Source organism: Amblyomma mixtum, chromosome 1 (assembly GCF_055824585.1).
Source record: "Amblyomma mixtum isolate Tamu chromosome 1, ASM5582458v1, whole genome shotgun sequence".
NCBI classification, from domain to species: Eukaryota; Metazoa; Arthropoda; class Arachnida; order Ixodida; family Ixodidae; genus Amblyomma; species Amblyomma mixtum.
Window position 1 is genome coordinate 153441011 of NC_143012.1, and position 18773 is coordinate 153459783.

The 18773-nt window shown below is 54.1% G+C and overlaps 27 non-coding genes and 1 pseudogene across 27 annotated transcripts; all 28 read right to left on the reverse strand.

The window, feature by feature from the left end:
* Positions 1 to 361: 361 nt before the first annotated feature.
* On the reverse strand, positions 362 to 480 carry LOC149368155 (5S ribosomal RNA). Its single transcript, XR_016287692.1, has one exon. It is a non-coding gene; the product is annotated as a 5S ribosomal RNA (ribosomal RNA).
* A 547-nt stretch (positions 481 to 1027) lies between these two features.
* Positions 1028 to 1146, reverse strand: LOC149368156 (5S ribosomal RNA). The gene has a single exon (XR_016287704.1). It is a non-coding gene; the product is annotated as a 5S ribosomal RNA (ribosomal RNA).
* Positions 1147 to 1691: 545 nt separating this feature from the next.
* Positions 1692 to 1810, reverse strand: LOC149368157 (5S ribosomal RNA). Its single transcript, XR_016287716.1, has one exon. It is a non-coding gene; the product is annotated as a 5S ribosomal RNA (ribosomal RNA).
* A 545-nt stretch (positions 1811 to 2355) lies between these two features.
* LOC149368158 (5S ribosomal RNA) lies at positions 2356 to 2474 on the reverse strand. Its single transcript, XR_016287720.1, has one exon. It is a non-coding gene; the product is annotated as a 5S ribosomal RNA (ribosomal RNA).
* A 545-nt stretch (positions 2475 to 3019) lies between these two features.
* On the reverse strand, positions 3020 to 3138 carry LOC149368159 (5S ribosomal RNA). Its single transcript, XR_016287721.1, has one exon. It is a non-coding gene; the product is annotated as a 5S ribosomal RNA (ribosomal RNA).
* Positions 3139 to 3685: 547 nt separating this feature from the next.
* On the reverse strand, positions 3686 to 3804 carry LOC149368160 (5S ribosomal RNA). The gene has a single exon (XR_016287722.1). It is a non-coding gene; the product is annotated as a 5S ribosomal RNA (ribosomal RNA).
* A 545-nt stretch (positions 3805 to 4349) lies between these two features.
* Positions 4350 to 4468, reverse strand: LOC149368161 (5S ribosomal RNA). The gene has a single exon (XR_016287687.1). It is a non-coding gene; the product is annotated as a 5S ribosomal RNA (ribosomal RNA).
* A 545-nt stretch (positions 4469 to 5013) lies between these two features.
* LOC149368162 (5S ribosomal RNA) lies at positions 5014 to 5132 on the reverse strand. The gene has a single exon (XR_016287723.1). It is a non-coding gene; the product is annotated as a 5S ribosomal RNA (ribosomal RNA).
* A 548-nt stretch (positions 5133 to 5680) lies between these two features.
* On the reverse strand, positions 5681 to 5799 carry LOC149368163 (5S ribosomal RNA). The gene has a single exon (XR_016287725.1). It is a non-coding gene; the product is annotated as a 5S ribosomal RNA (ribosomal RNA).
* Positions 5800 to 6344: 545 nt separating this feature from the next.
* LOC149368164 (5S ribosomal RNA) lies at positions 6345 to 6463 on the reverse strand. The gene has a single exon (XR_016287726.1). It is a non-coding gene; the product is annotated as a 5S ribosomal RNA (ribosomal RNA).
* Positions 6464 to 7007: 544 nt separating this feature from the next.
* LOC149368165 (5S ribosomal RNA) lies at positions 7008 to 7126 on the reverse strand. Its single transcript, XR_016287728.1, has one exon. It is a non-coding gene; the product is annotated as a 5S ribosomal RNA (ribosomal RNA).
* Positions 7127 to 7674: 548 nt separating this feature from the next.
* On the reverse strand, positions 7675 to 7793 carry LOC149368166 (5S ribosomal RNA). The gene has a single exon (XR_016287729.1). It is a non-coding gene; the product is annotated as a 5S ribosomal RNA (ribosomal RNA).
* A 549-nt stretch (positions 7794 to 8342) lies between these two features.
* Positions 8343 to 8461, reverse strand: LOC149368167 (5S ribosomal RNA). Its single transcript, XR_016287730.1, has one exon. It is a non-coding gene; the product is annotated as a 5S ribosomal RNA (ribosomal RNA).
* A 545-nt stretch (positions 8462 to 9006) lies between these two features.
* On the reverse strand, positions 9007 to 9125 carry LOC149368168 (5S ribosomal RNA). Its single transcript, XR_016287731.1, has one exon. It is a non-coding gene; the product is annotated as a 5S ribosomal RNA (ribosomal RNA).
* Positions 9126 to 9673: 548 nt separating this feature from the next.
* Positions 9674 to 9792, reverse strand: LOC149368169 (5S ribosomal RNA). Its single transcript, XR_016287732.1, has one exon. It is a non-coding gene; the product is annotated as a 5S ribosomal RNA (ribosomal RNA).
* Positions 9793 to 10336: 544 nt separating this feature from the next.
* Positions 10337 to 10455, reverse strand: LOC149368170 (5S ribosomal RNA). Its single transcript, XR_016287733.1, has one exon. It is a non-coding gene; the product is annotated as a 5S ribosomal RNA (ribosomal RNA).
* Positions 10456 to 10999: 544 nt separating this feature from the next.
* Positions 11000 to 11118, reverse strand: LOC149368171 (5S ribosomal RNA). Its single transcript, XR_016287734.1, has one exon. It is a non-coding gene; the product is annotated as a 5S ribosomal RNA (ribosomal RNA).
* Positions 11119 to 11663: 545 nt separating this feature from the next.
* LOC149368172 (5S ribosomal RNA) lies at positions 11664 to 11782 on the reverse strand. The gene has a single exon (XR_016287697.1). It is a non-coding gene; the product is annotated as a 5S ribosomal RNA (ribosomal RNA).
* A 546-nt stretch (positions 11783 to 12328) lies between these two features.
* Positions 12329 to 12447, reverse strand: LOC149368173 (5S ribosomal RNA). Its single transcript, XR_016287735.1, has one exon. It is a non-coding gene; the product is annotated as a 5S ribosomal RNA (ribosomal RNA).
* A 546-nt stretch (positions 12448 to 12993) lies between these two features.
* Positions 12994 to 13112, reverse strand: LOC149368174 (5S ribosomal RNA). Its single transcript, XR_016287736.1, has one exon. It is a non-coding gene; the product is annotated as a 5S ribosomal RNA (ribosomal RNA).
* A 547-nt stretch (positions 13113 to 13659) lies between these two features.
* On the reverse strand, positions 13660 to 13778 carry LOC149368175 (5S ribosomal RNA). The gene has a single exon (XR_016287737.1). It is a non-coding gene; the product is annotated as a 5S ribosomal RNA (ribosomal RNA).
* A 546-nt stretch (positions 13779 to 14324) lies between these two features.
* Positions 14325 to 14443, reverse strand: LOC149368176 (5S ribosomal RNA). The gene has a single exon (XR_016287739.1). It is a non-coding gene; the product is annotated as a 5S ribosomal RNA (ribosomal RNA).
* A 547-nt stretch (positions 14444 to 14990) lies between these two features.
* Positions 14991 to 15109, reverse strand: LOC149368177 (5S ribosomal RNA). The gene has a single exon (XR_016287740.1). It is a non-coding gene; the product is annotated as a 5S ribosomal RNA (ribosomal RNA).
* A 545-nt stretch (positions 15110 to 15654) lies between these two features.
* LOC149368178 (5S ribosomal RNA) lies at positions 15655 to 15773 on the reverse strand. Its single transcript, XR_016287741.1, has one exon. It is a non-coding gene; the product is annotated as a 5S ribosomal RNA (ribosomal RNA).
* A 545-nt stretch (positions 15774 to 16318) lies between these two features.
* LOC149368179 (5S ribosomal RNA) lies at positions 16319 to 16437 on the reverse strand. Its single transcript, XR_016287742.1, has one exon. It is a non-coding gene; the product is annotated as a 5S ribosomal RNA (ribosomal RNA).
* Positions 16438 to 16983: 546 nt separating this feature from the next.
* Positions 16984 to 17102, reverse strand: LOC149368180 (5S ribosomal RNA). The gene has a single exon (XR_016287743.1). It is a non-coding gene; the product is annotated as a 5S ribosomal RNA (ribosomal RNA).
* A 544-nt stretch (positions 17103 to 17646) lies between these two features.
* LOC149368181 (5S ribosomal RNA) lies at positions 17647 to 17765 on the reverse strand (annotated as a pseudogene).
* Positions 17766 to 18311: 546 nt separating this feature from the next.
* LOC149368182 (5S ribosomal RNA) lies at positions 18312 to 18430 on the reverse strand. The gene has a single exon (XR_016287698.1). It is a non-coding gene; the product is annotated as a 5S ribosomal RNA (ribosomal RNA).
* Between the last annotated feature and the right edge of the window lie 343 nt (positions 18431 to 18773).

Below are 18773 nucleotides of genomic sequence, written 5' to 3' on the forward strand. Positions count from 1 at the left end.
GTGTTGTTTACACATGGACCGGCAGTGGGTGCGGTGCATGGTGCGGTGGGCGCATATTGTGCGCTTCTGCGCAGTGTTATGCGCACACTGGGCCTCCCAGCTATCTTGGGGCTTTGCTAGAGTTTAATCTGCAGTGTACCCGCCGCGGCAGACGTCAGAATGACAGCCGAGACGCCACGGGTTCGCTTCGAGTTTTGCCACAGTTTCGCGTCCGCACGTACTACACGTTGGACACGTTGCCGATGAGATTGTATTATCGATAACAAAATAACGTCACCTCCTATAGTTGCCTGAGACACTGCGCAACTATGACAGAAAAAAAAAAAAAAAACGTGAAGGGCGAATAAAAATGCAAAAGATATGCCATCAGCACTCGGTGTTCCCAGGTGGTCTCCCTCCCAAGTACTGACCGAGCCCAATGCTGCTTAGCTTCGGTGATCGGACGAGAACCGGCGTATTCAACATGGTATGGCCGATGGCGAGAGACAGTGCTTTCCGAGTCTTTATGTACTGTGTTTGGCCCTCGAGGATGCAAAACTGCGCATGGATACTTCCCTCGCTCGTGGCAACAGCCGCCAAGCGTGCAGTTACCTGCCCTGCGCTTTTCTCAGCCGTTCTGGCGAACCTAAACCACTGCGGCATGCACGGAAAGAGCAGCGGGAGCGAGCCTGTGTTGTTTACACATGGACCGGCTGTGGGTACGGTGCATGGTGCGGTGGGCGCATATTGTGCGCTTCTGCGCAGTGTTATGCGCACACTGGGCCTCCCAGCTATCTTGGGGCTTTGCTAGAGTTTAATCTGCAGTGTACCCGCCGCGGCAGACGTCAGAATGACAGCCGAGACGCCACGGGTTCGCTTCGAGTTTTGCCACAGTTTCGCGTCCGCACGTACTACACGTTGGACACGTTGCCGATGAGATTGTATTATCGATAACAAAATAACGTCACCTCCTATAGTTGCCTGAGACACTGCGCAACTATGACAGAAAAAAAAAAAACGTGAAGGGCGAATAAAAATGCAAAAGAAATGCCATCAGCACTCGGTGTTCCCAGGTGGTCTCCCTCCCAAGTACTGACCGAGCCCAATGCTGCTTAGCTTCGGTGATCGGACGAGAACCGGCGTATTCAACATGGTATGGCCGATGGCGAGAGACAGTGCTTTCCGAGTCTTTATGTACTGTGTTTGGCCCTCGAGGATGCAAAACTGCGCATGGATACTTCCCTCGCTCGTGGCAACAGCCGCCAAGCGTGCAGTTACCTGCCCTGCGCTTTTCTCAGCCGTTCTGGCGAACCTAAACCACTGCGGCATGCACGGAAAGAGCAGCGGGAGCGAGCCTGTGTTGTTTACACATGGACCGGCAGTGGGTGCGGTGCATGGTGCGGTGGGCGCATATTGTGCGCTTCTGCGCAGTGTTATGCGCACACTGGGCCTCCCAGCTATCTTGGGGCTTTGCTAGAGTTTAATCTGCAGTGTACCCGCCGCGGCAGACGTCAGAATGACAGCCGAGACGCCACGGGTTCGCTTCGAGTTTTGCCACAGTTTCGCGTCCGCACGTACTACACGTTGGACACGTTACCGATGAGATTGTATTATCGATAACAAAATAACGTCACCTCCTATAGTTGCCTGAGACACTGCGCAACTATGACAGAAAAAAAAAACGTGAAGGGCGAATAAAAATGCAAAAGAAATGCCATCAGCACTCGGTGTTCCCAGGTGGTCTCCCTCCCAAGTACTGACCGAGCCCAATGCTGCTTAGCTTCGGTGATCGGACGAGAACCGGCGTATTCAACATGGTATGGCCGATGGCGAGAGACAGTGCTTTCCGAGTCTTTATGTACTGTGTTTGGCCCTCGAGGATGCAAAACTGCGCATGGATACTTCCCTCGCTCGTGGCAACAGCCGCCAAGCGTGCAGTTACCTGCCCTGCGCTTTTCTCAGCCGTTCTGGCGAACCTAAACCACTGCGGCATGCACGGAAAGAGCAGCGGGAGCGAGCCTGTGTTGTTTACACATGGACCGGCAGTGGGTGCGGTGCATGGTGCGGTGGGCGCATATTGTGCGCTTCTGCGCAGTGTTATGCGCACACTGGGCCTCCCAGCTATCTTGGGGCTTTGCTAGAGTTTAATCTGCAGTGTACCCGCCGCGGCAGACGTCAGAATGACAGCCGAGACGCCACGGGTTCGCTTCGAGTTTTGCCACAGTTTCGCGTCCGCACGTACTACACGTTGGACACGTTGCCGATGAGATTGTATTATCGATAACAAAATAACGTCACCTCCTATAGTTGCCTGAGACACTGCGCAACTATGACAGAAAAAAAAAACGTGAAGGGCGAATAAAAATGCAAAAGAAATGCCATCAGCACTCGGTGTTCCCAGGTGGTCTCCCTCCCAAGTACTGACCGAGCCCAATGCTGCTTAGCTTCGGTGATCGGACGAGAACCGGCGTATTCAACATGGTATGGCCGATGGCGAGAGACAGTGCTTTCCGAGTCTTTATGTACTGTGTTTGGCCCTCGAGGATGCAAAACTGCGCATGGATACTTCCCTCGCTCGTGGCAACAGCCGCCAAGCGTGCAGTTACCTGCCCTGCGCTTTTCTCAGCCGTTCTGGCGAACCTAAACCACTGCGGCATGCACGGAAAGAGCAGCGGGAGCGAGCCTGTGTTGTTTACACATGGACCGGCAGTGGGTGCGGTGCATGGTGCGGTGGGCGCATATTGTGCGCTTCTGCGCAGTGTTATGCGCACACTGGGCCTCCCAGCTATCTTGGGGCTTAGCTAGAGTTTAATCTGCAGTGTACCCGCCGCGGCAGACGTCAGAATGACAGCCGAGACGCCACGGGTTCGCTTCGAGTTTTGCCACAGTTTCGCGTCCGCACGTACTACACGTTGGACACGTTGCCGATGAGATTGTATTATCGATAACAAAATAACGTCACCTCCTATAGTTGCCTGAGACACTGCGCAACTATGACAGAAAAAAAAAACGTGAAGGGCGAATAAAAATGCAAAAGAAATGCCATCAGCACTCGGTGTTCCCAGGTGGTCTCCCTCCCAAGTACTGACCGAGCCCAATGCTGCTTAGCTTCGGTGATCGGACGAGAACCGGCGTATTCAACATGGTATGGCCGATGGCGAGAGACAGTGCTTTCCGAGTCTTTATGTACTGTGTTTGGCCCTCGAGGATGCAAAACTGCGCATGGATACTTCCCTCGCTCGTGGCAACAGCCGCCAAGCGTGCAGTTACCTGCCCTGCGCTTTTCTCAGCCGTTCTGGCGAACCTAAACCACTGCGGCATGCACGGAAAGAGCAGCGGGAGCGAGCCTGTGTTGTTTACACATGGACCGGCAGTGGGTGCGGTGCATGGTGCGGTGGGCGCATATTGTGCGCTTCTGCGCAGTGTTATGCGCACACTGGGCCTCCCAGCTATCTTGGGGCTTTGCTAGAGTTTAATCTGCAGTGTACCCGCCGCGGCAGACGTCAGAATGACAGCCGAGACGCCACGGGTTCGCTTCGAGTTTTGCCACAGTTTCGCGTCCGCACGTACTACACGTTGGACACGTTGCCGATGAGATTGTATTATCGATAACAAAATAACGTCACCTCCTATAGTTGCCTGAGACACTGCGCAACTATGACAGAAAAAAAAAAAACGTGAAGGGCGAATAAAAATGCAAAAGAAATGCCATCAGCACTCGGTGTTCCCAGGTGGTCTCCCTCCCAAGTACTGACCGAGCCCAATGCTGCTTAGCTTCGGTGATCGGACGAGAACCGGCGTATTCAACATGGTATGGCCGATGGCGAGAGACAGTGCTTTCCGAGTCTTTATGTACTGTGTTTGGCCCTCGAGGATGCAAAACTGCGCATGGATACTTCCCTCGCTCGTGGCAACAGCCGCCAAGCGTGCAGTTACCTGCCCTGCGCTTTTCTCAGCCGTTCTGGCGAACCTAAACCACTGCGGCATGCACGGAAAGAGCAGCGGGAGCGAGCCTGTGTTGTTTACACATGGACCGGCAGTGGGTGCGGTGCATGGTGCGGTGGGCGCATATTGTGCGCTTCTGCGCAGTGTTATGCGCACACTGGGCCTCCCAGCTATCTTGGGGCTTAGCTAGAGTTTAATCTGCAGTGTACCCGCCGCGGCAGACGTCAGAATGACAGCCGAGACGCCACGGGTTCGCTTCGAGTTTTGCCACAGTTTCGCGTCCGCACGTACTACACGTTGGACACGTTGCCGATGAGATTGTATTATCGATAACAAAATAACGTCACCTCCTATAGTTGCCTGAGACACTGCGCAACTATGACAGAAAAAAAAAACGTGAAGGGCGAATAAAAATGCAAAAGAAATGCCATCAGCACTCGGTGTTCCCAGGTGGTCTCCCTCCCAAGTACTGACCGAGCCCAAGGCTGCTTAGCTTCGGTGATCGGACGAGAACCGGCGTATTCAACATGGTATGGCCGATGGCGAGAGACAGTGCTTTCCGAGTCTTTATGTACTGTGTTTGGCCCTCGAGGATGCAAAACTGCGCATGGATACTTCCCTCGCTCGTGGCAACAGCCGCCAAGCGTGCAGTTACCTGCCCTGCGCTTTTCTCAGCCGTTCTGGCGAACCTAAACCACTGCGGCATGCACGGAAAGAGCAGCGGGAGCGAGCCTGTGTTGTTTACACATGGACCGGCAGTGGGTGCGGTGCATGGTGCGGTGGGCGCATATTGTGCGCTTCTGCGCAGTGTTATGCGCACACTGGGCCTCCCAGCTATCTTGGGGCTTTGCTAGAGTTTAATCTGCAGTGTACCCGCCGCGGCAGACGTCAGAATGACAGCCGAGACGCCACGGGTTCGCTTCGAGTTTTGCCACAGTTTCGCGTCCGCACGTACTACACGTTGGACACGTTGCCGATGAGATTGTATTATCGATAACAAAATAACGTCACCTCCTATAGTTGCCTGAGACACTGCGCAACTATGACAGAAAAAAAAAACGTGAAGGGCGAATAAAAATGCAAAAGAAATGCCATCAGCACTCGGTGTTCCCAGGTGGTCTCCCTCCCAAGTACTGACCGAGCCCAATGCTGCTTAGCTTCGGTGATCGGACGAGAACCGGCGTATTCAACATGGTATGGCCGATGGCGAGAGACAGTGCTTTCCGAGTCTTTATGTACTGTGTTTGGCCCTCGAGGATGCAAAACTGCGCATGGATACTTCCCTCGCTCGTGGCAACAGCCGCCAAGCGTGCAGTTACCTGCCCTGCGCTTTTCTCAGCCGTTCTGGCGAACCTAAACCACTGCGGCATGCACGGAAAGAGCAGCGGGAGCGAGCCTGTGTTGTTTACACATGGACCGGCAGTGGGTGCGGTGCATGGTGCGGTGGGCGCATATTGTGCGCTTCTGCGCAGTGTTATGCGCACACTGGGCCTCCCAGCTATCTTGGGGCTTTGCTAGAGTTTAATCTGCAGTGTACCCGCCGCGGCAGACGTCAGAATGACAGCCGAGACGCCACGGGTTCGCTTCGAGTTTTGCCACAGTTTCGCGTCCGCACGTACACCACGTTGGACACGTTGCCGATGAGATTGTATTATCGATAACAAAATAACGTCACCTCCTATAGTTGCCTGAGACACTGCGCAACTATGACAGAAAAAAAAAAAAACGTGAAGGGCGAATAAAAATGCAAAAGATATGCCATCAGCACTCGGTGTTCCCAGGTGGTCTCCCTCCCAAGTACTGACCGAGCCCAATGCTGCTTAGCTTCGGTGATCGGACGAGAACCGGCGTATTCAACATGGTATGGCCGATGGCGAGAGACAGTGCTTTCCGAGTCTTTATGTACTGTGTTTGGCCCTCGAGGATGCAAAACTGCGCATGGATACTTCCCTCGCTCGTGGCAACAGCCGCCAAGCGTGCAGTTACCTGCCCTGCGCTTTTCTCAGCCGTTCTGGCGAACCTAAACCACTGCGGCATGCACGGAAAGAGCAGCGGGAGCGAGCCTGTGTTGTTTACACATGGACCGGCAGTGGGTGCGGTGCATGGTGCGGTGGGCGCATATTGTGCGCTTCTGCGCAGTGTTATGCGCACACTGGGCCTCCCAGCTATCTTGGGGCTTTGCTAGAGTTTAATCTGCAGTGTACCCGCCGCGGCAGACGTCAGAATGACAGCCGAGACGCCACGGGTTCGCTTCGAGTTTTGCCACAGTTTCGCGTCCGCACGTACTACACGTTGGACACGTTGCCGATGAGATTGTATTATCGATAACAAAATAACGTCACCTCCTATAGTTGCCTGAGACACTGCGCAACTATGACAGAAAAAAAAAACGTGAAGGGCGAATAAAAATGCAAAAGAAATGCCATCAGCACTCGGTGTTCCCAGGTGGTCTCCCTCCCAAGTACTGACCGAGCCCAATGCTGCTTAGCTTCGGTGATCGGACGAGAACCGGCGTATTCAACATGGTATGGCCGATGGCGAGAGACAGTGCTTTCCGAGTCTTTATGTACTGTGTTTGGCCCTCGAGGATGCAAAACTGCGCATGGATACTTCCCTCGCTCGTGGCAACAGCCGCCAAGCGTGCAGTTACCTGCCCTGCGCTTTTCTCAGCCGTTCTGGCGAACCTAAACCACTGCGGCATGCACGGAAAGAGCAGCGGGAGCGAGCCTGTGTTGTTTACACATGGACCGGCAGTGGGTGCGGTGCATGGTGCGGTGGGCGCATATTGTGCGCTTCTGCGCAGTGTTATGCGCACACTGGGCCTCCCAGCTATCTTGGGGCTTTGCTAGAGTTTAATCTGCAGTGTACCCGCCGCGGCAGACGTCAGAATGACAGCCGAGACGCCACGGGTTCGCTTCGAGTTTTGCCACAGTTTCGCGTCCGCACGTACTACACGTTGGACACGTTGCCGATGAGATTGTATTATCGATAACAAAATAACGTCACCTCCTATAGTTGCCTGAGACACTGCGCAACTATGACAGAAAAAAAAACGTGAAGGGCGAATAAAAATGCAAAAGAAATGCCATCAGCACTCGGTGTTCCCAGGTGGTCTCCCTCCCAAGTACTGACCGAGCCCAATGCTGCTTAGCTTCGGTGATCGGACGAGAACCGGCGTATTCAACATGGTATGGCCGATGGCGAGAGACAGTGCTTTCCGAGTCTTTATGTACTGTGTTTGGCCCTCGAAGATGCAAAACTGCGCATGGATACTTCCCTCGCTCGTGGCAACAGCCGCCAAGCGTGCAGTTACCTGCCCTGCGCTTTTCTCAGCCGTTCTGGCGAACCTAAACCACTGCGGCATGCACGGAAAGAGCAGCGGGAGCGAGCCTGTGTTGTTTACACATGGACCGGCAGTGGGTGCGGTGCATGGTGCGGTGGGCGCATATTGTGCGCTTCTGCGCAGTGTTATGCGCACACTGGGCCTCCCAGCTATCTTGGGGCTTTGCTAGAGTTTAATCTGCAGTGTACCCGCCGCGGCAGACGTCAAAATGACAGCCGAGACGCCACGGGTTCGCTTCGAGTTTTGCCACAGTTTCGCGTCCGCACGTACTACACGTTGGACACGTTGCCGATGAGATTGTATTATCGATAACAAAATAACGTCACATCCTATAGTTGCCTGAGACACTGCGCAACTATGACAGAAAAAAAAAAAAACGTGAAGGGCGAATAAAAATGCAAAAGAAATGCCATCAGCACTCGGTGTTCCCAGGTGGTCTCCCTCCCAAGTACTGACCGAGCCCAATGCTGCTTAGCTTCGGTGATCGGACGAGAACCGGCGTATTCAACATGGTATGGCCGATGGCGAGAGACAGTGCTTTCCGAGTCTTTATGTACTGTGTTTGGCCCTCGAGGATGCAAAACTGCGCATGGATACTTCCCTCGCTCGTGGCAACAGCCGCCAAGCGTGCAGTTACCTGCCCTGCGCTTTTCTCAGCCGTTCTGGCGAACCTAAACCACTGCGGCATGCACGGAAAGAGCAGCGGGAGCGAGCCTGTGTTGTTTACACATGGACCGGCAGTGGGTGCGGTGCATGGTGCGGTGGGCGCATATTGTGCGCTTCTGCGCAGTGTTATGCGCACACTGGGCCTCCCAGCTATCTTGGGGCTTTGCTAGAGTTTAATCTGCAGTGTACCCGCCGCGGCAGACGTCAGAATGACAGCCGAGACGCCACGGGTTCGCTTCGAGTTTTGCCACAGTTTCGCGTCCGCACGTACTACACGTTGGACACGTTGCCGATGAGATTGTATTATCGATAACAAAATAACGTCACCTCCTATAGTTGCCTGAGACACTGCGCAACTATGACAGAAAAAAAAAAAAAACGTGAAGGGCGAATAAAAATGCAAAAGATATGCCATCAGCACTCGGTGTTCCCAGGTGGTCTCCCTCCCAAGTACTGACCGAGCCCAATGCTGCTTAGCTTCGGTGATCGGACGAGAACCGGCGTATTCAACATGGTATGGCCGATGGCGAGAGACAGTGCTTTCCGAGTCTTTATGTACTGTGTTTGGCCCTCGAGGATGCAAAACTGCGCATGGATACTTCCCTCGCTCGTGGCAACAGCCGCCAAGCGTGCAGTTACCTGCCCTGCGCTTTTCTCAGCCGTTCTGGCGAACCTAAACCACTGCGGCATGCACGGAAAGAGCAGCGGGAGCGAGCCTGTGTTGTTTACACATGGACCGGCAGTGGGTGCGGTGCATGGTGCGGTGGGCGCATATTGTGCGCTTCTGCGCAGTGTTATGCGCACACTGGGCCTCCCAGCTATCTTGGGGCTTTGCTAGAGTTTAATCTGCAGTGTACCCGCCGCGGCAGACGTCAGAATGACAGCCGAGACGCCACGGGTTCGCTTCGAGTTTTGCCACAGTTTCGCGTCCGCACGTACTACACGTTGGACACGTTGCCGATGAGATTGTATTATCGATAACAAAATAACGTCACCTCCTATAGTTGCCTGAGACACTGCGCAACTATGACAGAAAAAAAAAACGTGAAGGGCGAATAAAAATGCAAAAGATATGCCATCAGCACTCGGTGTTCCCAGGTGGTCTCCCTCCCAAGTACTGACCGAGCCCAATGCTGCTTAGCTTCGGTGATCGGACGAGAACCGGCGTATTCAACATGGTATGGCCGATGGCGAGAGACAGTGCTTTCCGAGTCTTTATGTACTGTGTTTGGCCCTCGAGGATGCAAAACTGCGCATGGATACTTCCCTCGCTCGTGGCAACAGCCGCCAAGCGTGCAGTTACCTGCCCTGCGCTTTTCTCAGCCGTTCTGGCGAACCTAAACCACTGCGGCATGCACGGAAAGAGCAGCGGGAGCGAGCCTGTGTTGTTTACACATGGACCGGCAGTGGGTGCGGTGCATGGTGCGGTGGGCGCATATTGTGCGCTTCTGCGCAGTGTTATGCGCACACTGGGCCTCCCAGCTATCTTGGGGCTTTGCTAGAGTTTAATCTGCAGTGTACCCGCCGCGGCAGACGTCAGAATGACAGCCGAGACGCCACGGGTTCGCTTCGAGTTTTGCCACAGTTTCGCGTCCGCACGTACACCACGTTGGACACGTTGCCGATGAGATTGTATTATCGATAACAAAATAACGTCACCTCCTATAGTTGCCTGAGACACTGCGCAACTATGACAGAAAAAAAAAAAAACGTGAAGGGCGAATAAAAATGCAAAAGATATGCCATCAGCACTCGGTGTTCCCAGGTGGTCTCCCTCCCAAGTACTGACCGAGCCCAATGCTGCTTAGCTTCGGTGATCGGACGAGAACCGGCGTATTCAACATGGTATGGCCGATGGCGAGAGACAGTGCTTTCCGAGTCTTTATGTACTGTGTTTGGCCCTCGAGGATGCAAAACTGCGCATGGATACTTCCCTCGCTCGTGGCAACAGCCGCCAAGCGTGCAGTTACCTGCCCTGCGCTTTTCTCAGCCGTTCTGGCGAACCTAAACCACTGCGGCATGCACGGAAAGAGCAGCGGGAGCGAGCCTGTGTTGTTTACACATGGACCGGCAGTGGGTGCGGTGCATGGTGCGGTGGGCGCATATTGTGCGCTTCTGCGCAGTGTTATGCGCACACTGGGCCTCCCAGCTATCTTGGGGCTTTGCTAGAGTTTAATCTGCAGTGTACCCGCCGCGGCAGACGTCAGAATGACAGCCGAGACGCCACGGGTTCGCTTCGAGTTTTGCCACAGTTTCGCGTCCGCACGTACTACACGTTGGACACGTTGCCGATGAGATTGTATTATCGATAACAAAATAACGTCACCTCCTATAGTTGCCTGAGACACTGCGCAACTATGACAGAAAAAAAAACGTGAAGGGCGAATAAAAATGCAAAAGAAATGCCATCAGCACTCGGTGTTCCCAGGTGGTCTCCCTCCCAAGTACTGACCGAGCCCAATGCTGCTTAGCTTCGGTGATCGGACGAGAACCGGCGTATTCAACATGGTATGGCCGATGGCGAGAGACAGTGCTTTCCGAGTCTTTATGTACTGTGTTTGGCCCTCGAAGATGCAAAACTGCGCATGGATACTTCCCTCGCTCGTGGCAACAGCCGCCAAGCGTGCAGTTACCTGCCCTGCGCTTTTCTCAGCCGTTCTGGCGAACCTAAACCACTGCGGCATGCACGGAAAGAGCAGCGGGAGCGAGCCTGTGTTGTTTACACATGGACCGGCAGTGGGTGCGGTGCATGGTGCGGTGGGCGCATATTGTGCGCTTCTGCGCAGTGTTATGCGCACACTGGGCCTCCCAGCTATCTTGGGGCTTTGCTAGAGTTTAATCTGCAGTGTACCCGCCGCGGCAGACGTCAAAATGACAGCCGAGACGCCACGGGTTCGCTTCGAGTTTTGCCACAGTTTCGCGTCCGCACGTACTACACGTTGGACACGTTGCCGATGAGATTGTATTATCGATAACAAAATAACGTCACCTCCTATAGTTGCCTGAGACACTGCGCAACTATGACAGAAAAAAAAACGTGAAGGGCGAATAAAAATGCAAAAGAAATGCCATCAGCACTCGGTGTTCCCAGGTGGTCTCCCTCCCAAGTACTGACCGAGCCCAATGCTGCTTAGCTTCGGTGATCGGACGAGAACCGGCGTATTCAACATGGTATGGCCGATGGCGAGAGACAGTGCTTTCCGAGTCTTTATGTACTGTGTTTGGCCCTCGAGGATGCAAAACTGCGCATGGATACTTCCCTCGCTCGTGGCAACAGCCGCCAAGCGTGCAGTTACCTGCCCTGCGCTTTTCTCAGCCGTTCTGGCGAACCTAAACCACTGCGGCATGCACGGAAAGAGCAGCGGGAGCGAGCCTGTGTTGTTTACACATGGACCGGCAGTGGGTGCGGTGCATGGTGCGGTGGGCGCATATTGTGCGCTTCTGCGCAGTGTTATGCGCACACTGGGCCTCCCAGCTATCTTGGGGCTTTGCTAGAGTTTAATCTGCAGTGTACCCGCCGCGGCAGACGTCAGAATGACAGCCGAGACGCCACGGGTTCGCTTCGAGTTTTGCCACAGTTTCGCGTCCGCACGTACTACACGTTGGACACGTTGCCGATGAGATTGTATTATCGATAACAAAATAACGTCACCTCCTATAGTTGCCTGAGACACTGCGCAACTATGACAGAAAAAAAAAACGTGAAGGGCGAATAAAAATGCAAAAGAAATGCCATCAGCACTCGGTGTACCCAGGTGGTCTCCCTCCCAAGTACTGACCGAGCCCAATGCTGCTTAGCTTCGGTGATCGGACGAGAACCGGCGTATTCAACATGGTATGGCCGATGGCGAGAGACAGTGCTTTCCGAGTCTTTATGTACTGTGTTTGGCCCTCGAGGATGCAAAACTGCGCATGGATACTTCCCTCGCTCGTGGCAACAGCCGCCAAGCGTGCAGTTACCTGCCCTGCGCTTTTCTCAGCCGTTCTGGCGAACCTAAACCACTGCGGCATGCACGGAAAGAGCAGCGGGAGCGAGCCTGTGTTGTTTACACATGGACCGGCAGTGGGTGCGGTGCATGGTGCGGTGGGCGCATATTGTGCGCTTCTGCGCAGTGTTATGCGCACACTGGGCCTCCCAGCTATCTTGGGGCTTTGCTAGAGTTTAATCTGCAGTGTACCCGCCGCGGCAGACGTCAGAATGACAGCCGAGATGCCACGGGTTCGCTTCGAGTTTTGCCACAGTTTCGCGTCCGCACGTACTACACGTTGGACACGTTGCCGATGAGATTGTATTATCGATAACAAAATAACGTCACCTCCTATAGTTGCCTGAGACACTGCGCAACTATGACAGAAAAAAAAAAACGTGAAGGGCGAATAAAAATGCAAAAGAAATGCCATCAGCACTCGGTGTTCCCAGGTGGTCTCCCTCCCAAGTACTGACCGAGCCCAATGCTGCTTAGCTTCGGTGATCGGACGAGAACCGGCGTATTCAACATGGTATGGCCGATGGCGAGAGACAGTGCTTTCCGAGTCTTTATGTACTGTGTTTGGCCCTCGAGGATGCAAAACTGCGCATGGATACTTCCCTCGCTCGTGGCAACAGCCGCCAAGCGTGCAGTTACCTGCCCTGCGCTTTTCTCAGCCGTTCTGGCGAACCTAAACCACTGCGGCATGCACGGAAAGAGCAGCGGGAGCGAGCCTGTGTTGTTTACACATGGACCGGCAGTGGGTGCGGTGCATGGTGCGGTGGGCGCATATTGTGCGCTTCTGCGCAGTGTTATGCGCACACTGGGCCTCCCAGCTATCTTGGGGCTTTGCTAGAGTTTAATCTGCAGTGTACCCGCCGCGGCAGACGTCAAAATGACAGCCGAGACGCCACGGGTTCGCTTCGAGTTTTGCCACAGTTTCGCGTCCGCACGTACTACACGTTGGACACGTTGCCGATGAGATTGTATTATCGATAACAAAATAACGTCACCTCCTATAGTTGCCTGAGACACTGCGCAACTATGACAGAAAAAAAAAAACGTGAAGGGCGAATAAAAATGCAAAAGAAATGCCATCAGCACTCGGTGTTCCCAGGTGGTCTCCCTCCCAAGTACTGACCGAGCCCAATGCTGCTTAGCTTCGGTGATCGGACGAGAACCGGCGTATTCAACATGGTATGGCCGATGGCGAGAGACAGTGCTTTCCGAGTCTTTATGTACTGTGTTTGGCCCTCGAGGATGCAAAACTGCGCATGGATACTTCCCTCGCTCGTGGCAACAGCCGCCAAGCGTGCAATTACCTGCCCTGCGCTTTTCTCAGCCGTTCTGGCGAACCTAAACCACTGCGGCATGCACGGAAAGAGCAGCGGGAGCGAGCCTGTGTTGTTTACACATGGACCGGCAGTGGGTGCGGTGCATGGTGCGGTGGGCGCATATTGTGCGCTTCTGCGCAGTGTTATGCGCACACTGGGCCTCCCAGCTATCTTGGGGCTTTGCTAGAGTTTAATCTGCAGTGTACCCGCCGCGGCAGACGTCAGAATGACAGCCGAGACGCCACGGGTTCGCTTCGAGTTTTGCCACAGTTTCGCGTCCGCACGTACTACACGTTGGACACGTTGCCGATGAGATTGTATTATCGATAACAAAATAACGTCACCTCCTATAGTTGCCTGAGACACTGCGCAACTATGACAGAAAAAAAAAAAACGTGAAGGGCGAATAAAAATGCAAAAGATATGCCATCAGCACTCGGTGTTCCCAGGTGGTCTCCCTCCCAAGTACTGACCGAGCCCAATGCTGCTTAGCTTCGGTGATCGGACGAGAACCGGCGTATTCAACATGGTATGGCCGATGGCGAGAGACAGTGCTTTCCGAGTCTTTATGTACTGTGTTTGGCCCTCGAGGATGCAAAACTGCGCATGGATACTTCCCTCGCTCGTGGCAACAGCCGCCAAGCGTGCAGTTACCTGCCCTGCGCTTTTCTCAGCCGTTCTGGCGAACCTAAACCACTGCGGCATGCACGGAAAGAGCAGCGGGAGCGAGCCTGTGTTGTTTACACATGGACCGGCAGTGGGTGCGGTGCATGGTGCGGTGGGCGCATATTGTGCGCTTCTGCGCAGTGTTATGCGCACACTGGGCCTCCCAGCTATCTTGGGGCTTTGCTAGAGTTTAATCTGCAGTGTACCCGCCGCGGCAGACGTCAGAATGACAGCCGAGACGCCACGGGTTCGCTTCGAGTTTTGCCACAGTTTCGCGTCCGCACGTACTACACGTTGGACACGTTGCCGATGAGATTGTATTATCGATAACAAAATAACGTCACCTCCTATAGTTGCCTGAGACACTGCGCAACTATGACAGAAAAAAAAAAACGTGAAGGGCGAATAAAAATGCAAAAGAAATGCCATCAGCACTCGGTGTTCCCAGGTGGTCTCCCTCCCAAGTACTGACCGAGCCCAATGCTGCTTAGCTTCGGTGATCGGACGAGAACCGGCGTATTCAACATGGTATGGCCGATGGCGAGAGACAGTGCTTTCCGAGTCTTTATGTACTGTGTTTGGCCCTCGAGGATGCAAAACTGCGCATGGATACTTCCCTCGCTCGTGGCAACAGCCGCCAAGCGTGCAGTTACCTGCCCTGCGCTTTTCTCAGCCGTTCTGGCGAACCTAAACCACTGCGGCATGCACGGAAAGAGCAGCGGGAGCGAGCCTGTGTTGTTTACACATGGACCGGCAGTGGGTGCGGTGCATGGTGCGGTGGGCGCATATTGTGCGCTTCTGCGCAGTGTTATGCGCACACTGGGCCTCCCAGCTATCTTGGGGCTTTGCTAGAGTTTAATCTGCAGTGTACCCGCCGCGGCAGACGTCAAAATGACAGCCGAGACGCCACGGGTTCGCTTCGAGTTTTGCCACAGTTTCGCGTCCGCACGTACTACACGTTGGACACGTTGCCGATGAGATTGTATTATCGATAACAAAATAACGTCACCTCCTATAGTTGCCTGAGACACTGCGCAACTATGACAGAAAAAAAAAAAACGTGAAGGGCGAATAAAAATGCAAAAGAAATGCCATCAGCACTCGGTGTTCCCAGGTGGTCTCCCTCCCAAGTACTGACCGAGCCCAATGCTGCTTAGCTTCGGTGATCGGACGAGAACCGGCGTATTCAACATGGTATGGCCGATGGCGAGAGACAGTGCTTTCCGAGTCTTTATGTACTGTGTTTGGCCCTCGAGGATGCAAAACTGCGCATGGATACTTCCCTCGCTCGTGGCAACAGCCGCCAAGCGTGCAGTTACCTGCCCTGCGCTTTTCTCAGCCGTTCTGGCGAACCTAAACCACTGCGGCATGCACGGAAAGAGCAGCGGGAGCGAGCCTGTGTTGTTTACACATGGACCGGCAGTGGGTGCGGTGCATGGTGCGGTGGGCGCATATTGTGCGCTTCTGCGCAGTGTTATGCGCACACTGGGCCTCCCAGCTATCTTGGGGCTTTGCTAGAGTTTAATCTGCAGTGTACCCGCCGCGGCAGACGTCAGAATGACAGCCGAGACGCCACGGGTTCGCTTCGAGTTTTGCCACAGTTTCGCGTCCGCACGTACTACACGTTGGACACGTTGCCGATGAGATTGTATTATCGATAACAAAATAACGTCACCTCCTATAGTTGCCTGAGACACTGCGCAACTATGACAGAAAAAAAAAACGTGAAGGGCGAATAAAAATGCAAAAGAAATGCCATCAGCACTCGGTGTTCCCAGGTGGTCTCCCTCCCAAGTACTGACCGAGCCCAATGCTGCTTAGCTTCGGTGATCGGACGAGAACCGGCGTATTCAACATGGTATGGCCGATGGCGAGAGACAGTGCTTTCCGAGTCTTTATGTACTGTGTTTGGCCCTCGAGGATGCAAAACTGCGCATGGATACTTCCCTCGCTCGTGGCAACAGCCGCCAAGCGTGCAGTTACCTGCCCTGCGCTTTTCTCAGCCGTTCTGGCGAACCTAAACCACTGCGGCATGCACGGAAAGAGCAGCGGGAGCGAGCCTGTGTTGTTTACACATGGACCGGCAGTGGGTGCGGTGCATGGTGCGGTGGGCGCATATTGTGCGCTTCTGCGCAGTGTTATGCGCACACTGGGCCTCCCAGCTATCTTGGGGCTTTGCTAGAGTTTAATCTGCAGTGTACCCGCCGCGGCAGACGTCAGAATGACAGCCGAGACGCCACGGGTTCGCTTCGAGTTTTGCCACAGTTTCGCGTCCGCACGTACTACACGTTGGACACGTTGCCGATGAGATTGTATTATCGATAACAAAATAACGTCACCTCCTATAGTTGCCTGAGACACTGCGCAACTATGACAGAAAAAAAAAACGTGAAGGGCGAATAAAAATGCAAAAGAAATGCCATCAGCACTCGGTGTTCCCAGGTGGTCTCCCTCCCAAGTACTGACCGAGCCCAATGCTGCTTAGCTTCGGTGATCGGACGAGAACCGGCGTATTCAACATGGTATGGCCGATGGCGAGAGACAGTGCTTTCCGAGTCTTTATGTACTGTGTTTGGCCCTCGAGGATGCAAAACTGCGCATGGATACTTCCCTCGCTCGTGGCAACAGCCGCCAAGCGTGCAGTTACCTGCCCTGCGCTTTTCTCAGCCGTTCTGGCGAACCTAAACCACTGCGGCATGCACGGAAAGAGCAGCGGGAGCGAGCCTGTGTTGTTTACACATGGACCGGCAGTGGGTGCGGTGCATGGTGCGGTGGGCGCATATTGTGCGCTTCTGCGCAGTGTTATGCGCACACTGGGCCTCCCAGCTATCTTGGGGCTTTGCTAGAGTTTAATCTGCAGTGTACCCGCCGCGGCAGACGTCAAAATGACAGCCGAGACGCCACGGGTTCGCTTCGAGTTTTGCCACAGTTTCGCGTCCGCACGTACTACACGTTGGACACGTTGCCGATGAGATTGTATTATCGATAACAAAATAACGTCACCTCCTATAGTTGCCTGAGACACTGCGCAACTATGACAGAAAAAAAAAAACGTGAAGGGCGAATAAAAATGCAAAAGAAATGCCATCAGCACTCGGTGTTCCCAGGTGGTCTCCCTCCCAAGTACTGACCGAGCCCAATGCTGCTTAGCTTCGGTGATCGGACGAGAACCGGCGTATTCAACATGGTATGGCCGATGGCGAGAGACAGTGCTTTCCGAGTCTTTATGTACTGTGTTTGGCCCTCGAGGATGCAAAACTGCGCATGGATACTTCCCTCGCTCGTGGCAACAGCCGCCAAGCGTGCAGTTACCTGCCCTGCGCTTTTCTCAGCCGTTCTGGCGAACCTAAACCACTGCGGCATGCACGGAAAGAGCAGCGGGAGCGAGCCTGTGTTGTTTACACATGGACCGGCAGTGGGTGCGGTGCATGGTGCGGTGGGCGCATATTGTGCGCTTCTGCGCAGTGTTATGCGCACACTGGGCCTCCCAGCTATCTTGGGGCTTTGCTAGAGTTTAATCTGCAGTGTACCCGCCGCGGCAGACGTCAGAATGACAGCCGAGACGCCACGGGTTCGCTTCGAGTTTTGCCACAGTTTCGCGTCCGCACGTACTACACGTTGGACACGTTGCCGATGAGATTGTATTATCGATAACAAAATAACGTCACCTCCTATAGTTGCCTGAGACACTGCGCAACTATGACAGAAAAAAAAACGTGAAGGGCGAATAAAAATGCAAAAGAAATGCCATCAGCACTCGGTGTACCCAGGTGGTCTCCCTCCCAAGAACAGACCGAGCCCAATGCTGCTTAGCTTCGGTGATCGGACGAGAACCGGCGTATTCAACATGGTATGGCCGATGGCGAGAGACAGTGCTTTCCGAGTCTTTATGTACTGTGTTTGGCCCTCGAGGATGCAAAACTGCGCATGGATACTTCCCTCGCTCGTGGCAACAGCCGCCAAGCGTGCAGTTACCTGCCCTGCGCTTTTCTCAGCCGTTCTGGCGAACCTAAACCACTGCGGCATGCACGGAAAGAGCAGCGGGAGCGAGCCTGTGTTGTTTACACATGGACCGGCAGTGGGTGCGGTGGATGGTGCGGTGGGCGCATATTGTGCGCTTCTGCGCAGTGTTATGCGCACACTGGGCCTCCCAGCTATCTTGGGGCTTTGCTAGAGTTTAATCTGCAGTGTACCCGCCGCGGCAGACGTCAGAATGACAGCCGAGACGCCACGGGTTCGCTTCGAGTTTTGCCACAGTTTCGCGTCCGCACGTACTACACGTTGGACACGTTGCCGATGAGATTGTATTATCGATAACAAAATAACGTCACCTCCTATAGTTGCCTGAGACACTGCGCAACTATGACAGAAAAAAAAAAACGTGAAGGGCGAATAAAAATGCAAAAGAAATGCCATCAGCACTCGGTGTACCCAGGTGGTCTCCCTCCCAAGTACTGACCGAGCCCAATGCTGCTTAGCTTCGGTGATCGGACGAGAACCGGCGTATTCAACATGGTATGGCCGATGGCGAGAGACAGTGCTTTCCGAGTCTTTATGTACTGTGTTTGGCCCTCGAGGATGCAAAACTGCGCATGGATACTTCCCTCGCTCGTGGCAACAGCCGCCAAGCGTGCAGTTACCTGCCCTGCGCTTTTCTCAGCCGTTCTGGCGAACCTAAACCACTGCGGCATGCACGGAAAGAGCAGCGGGAGCGAGCCTGTGTTGTTTACACATGGACCGGCAGTGGGTGCGGTGCATGGTGCGGTGGGCGCATATTGTGCGCTTCTGCGCAGTGTTATGCGCACACTGGGCCTCCCAGCTATCTTGGGGCTTTGCTAGAGTTTAATCTGCAGTGTACCCGCCGCGGCAGAC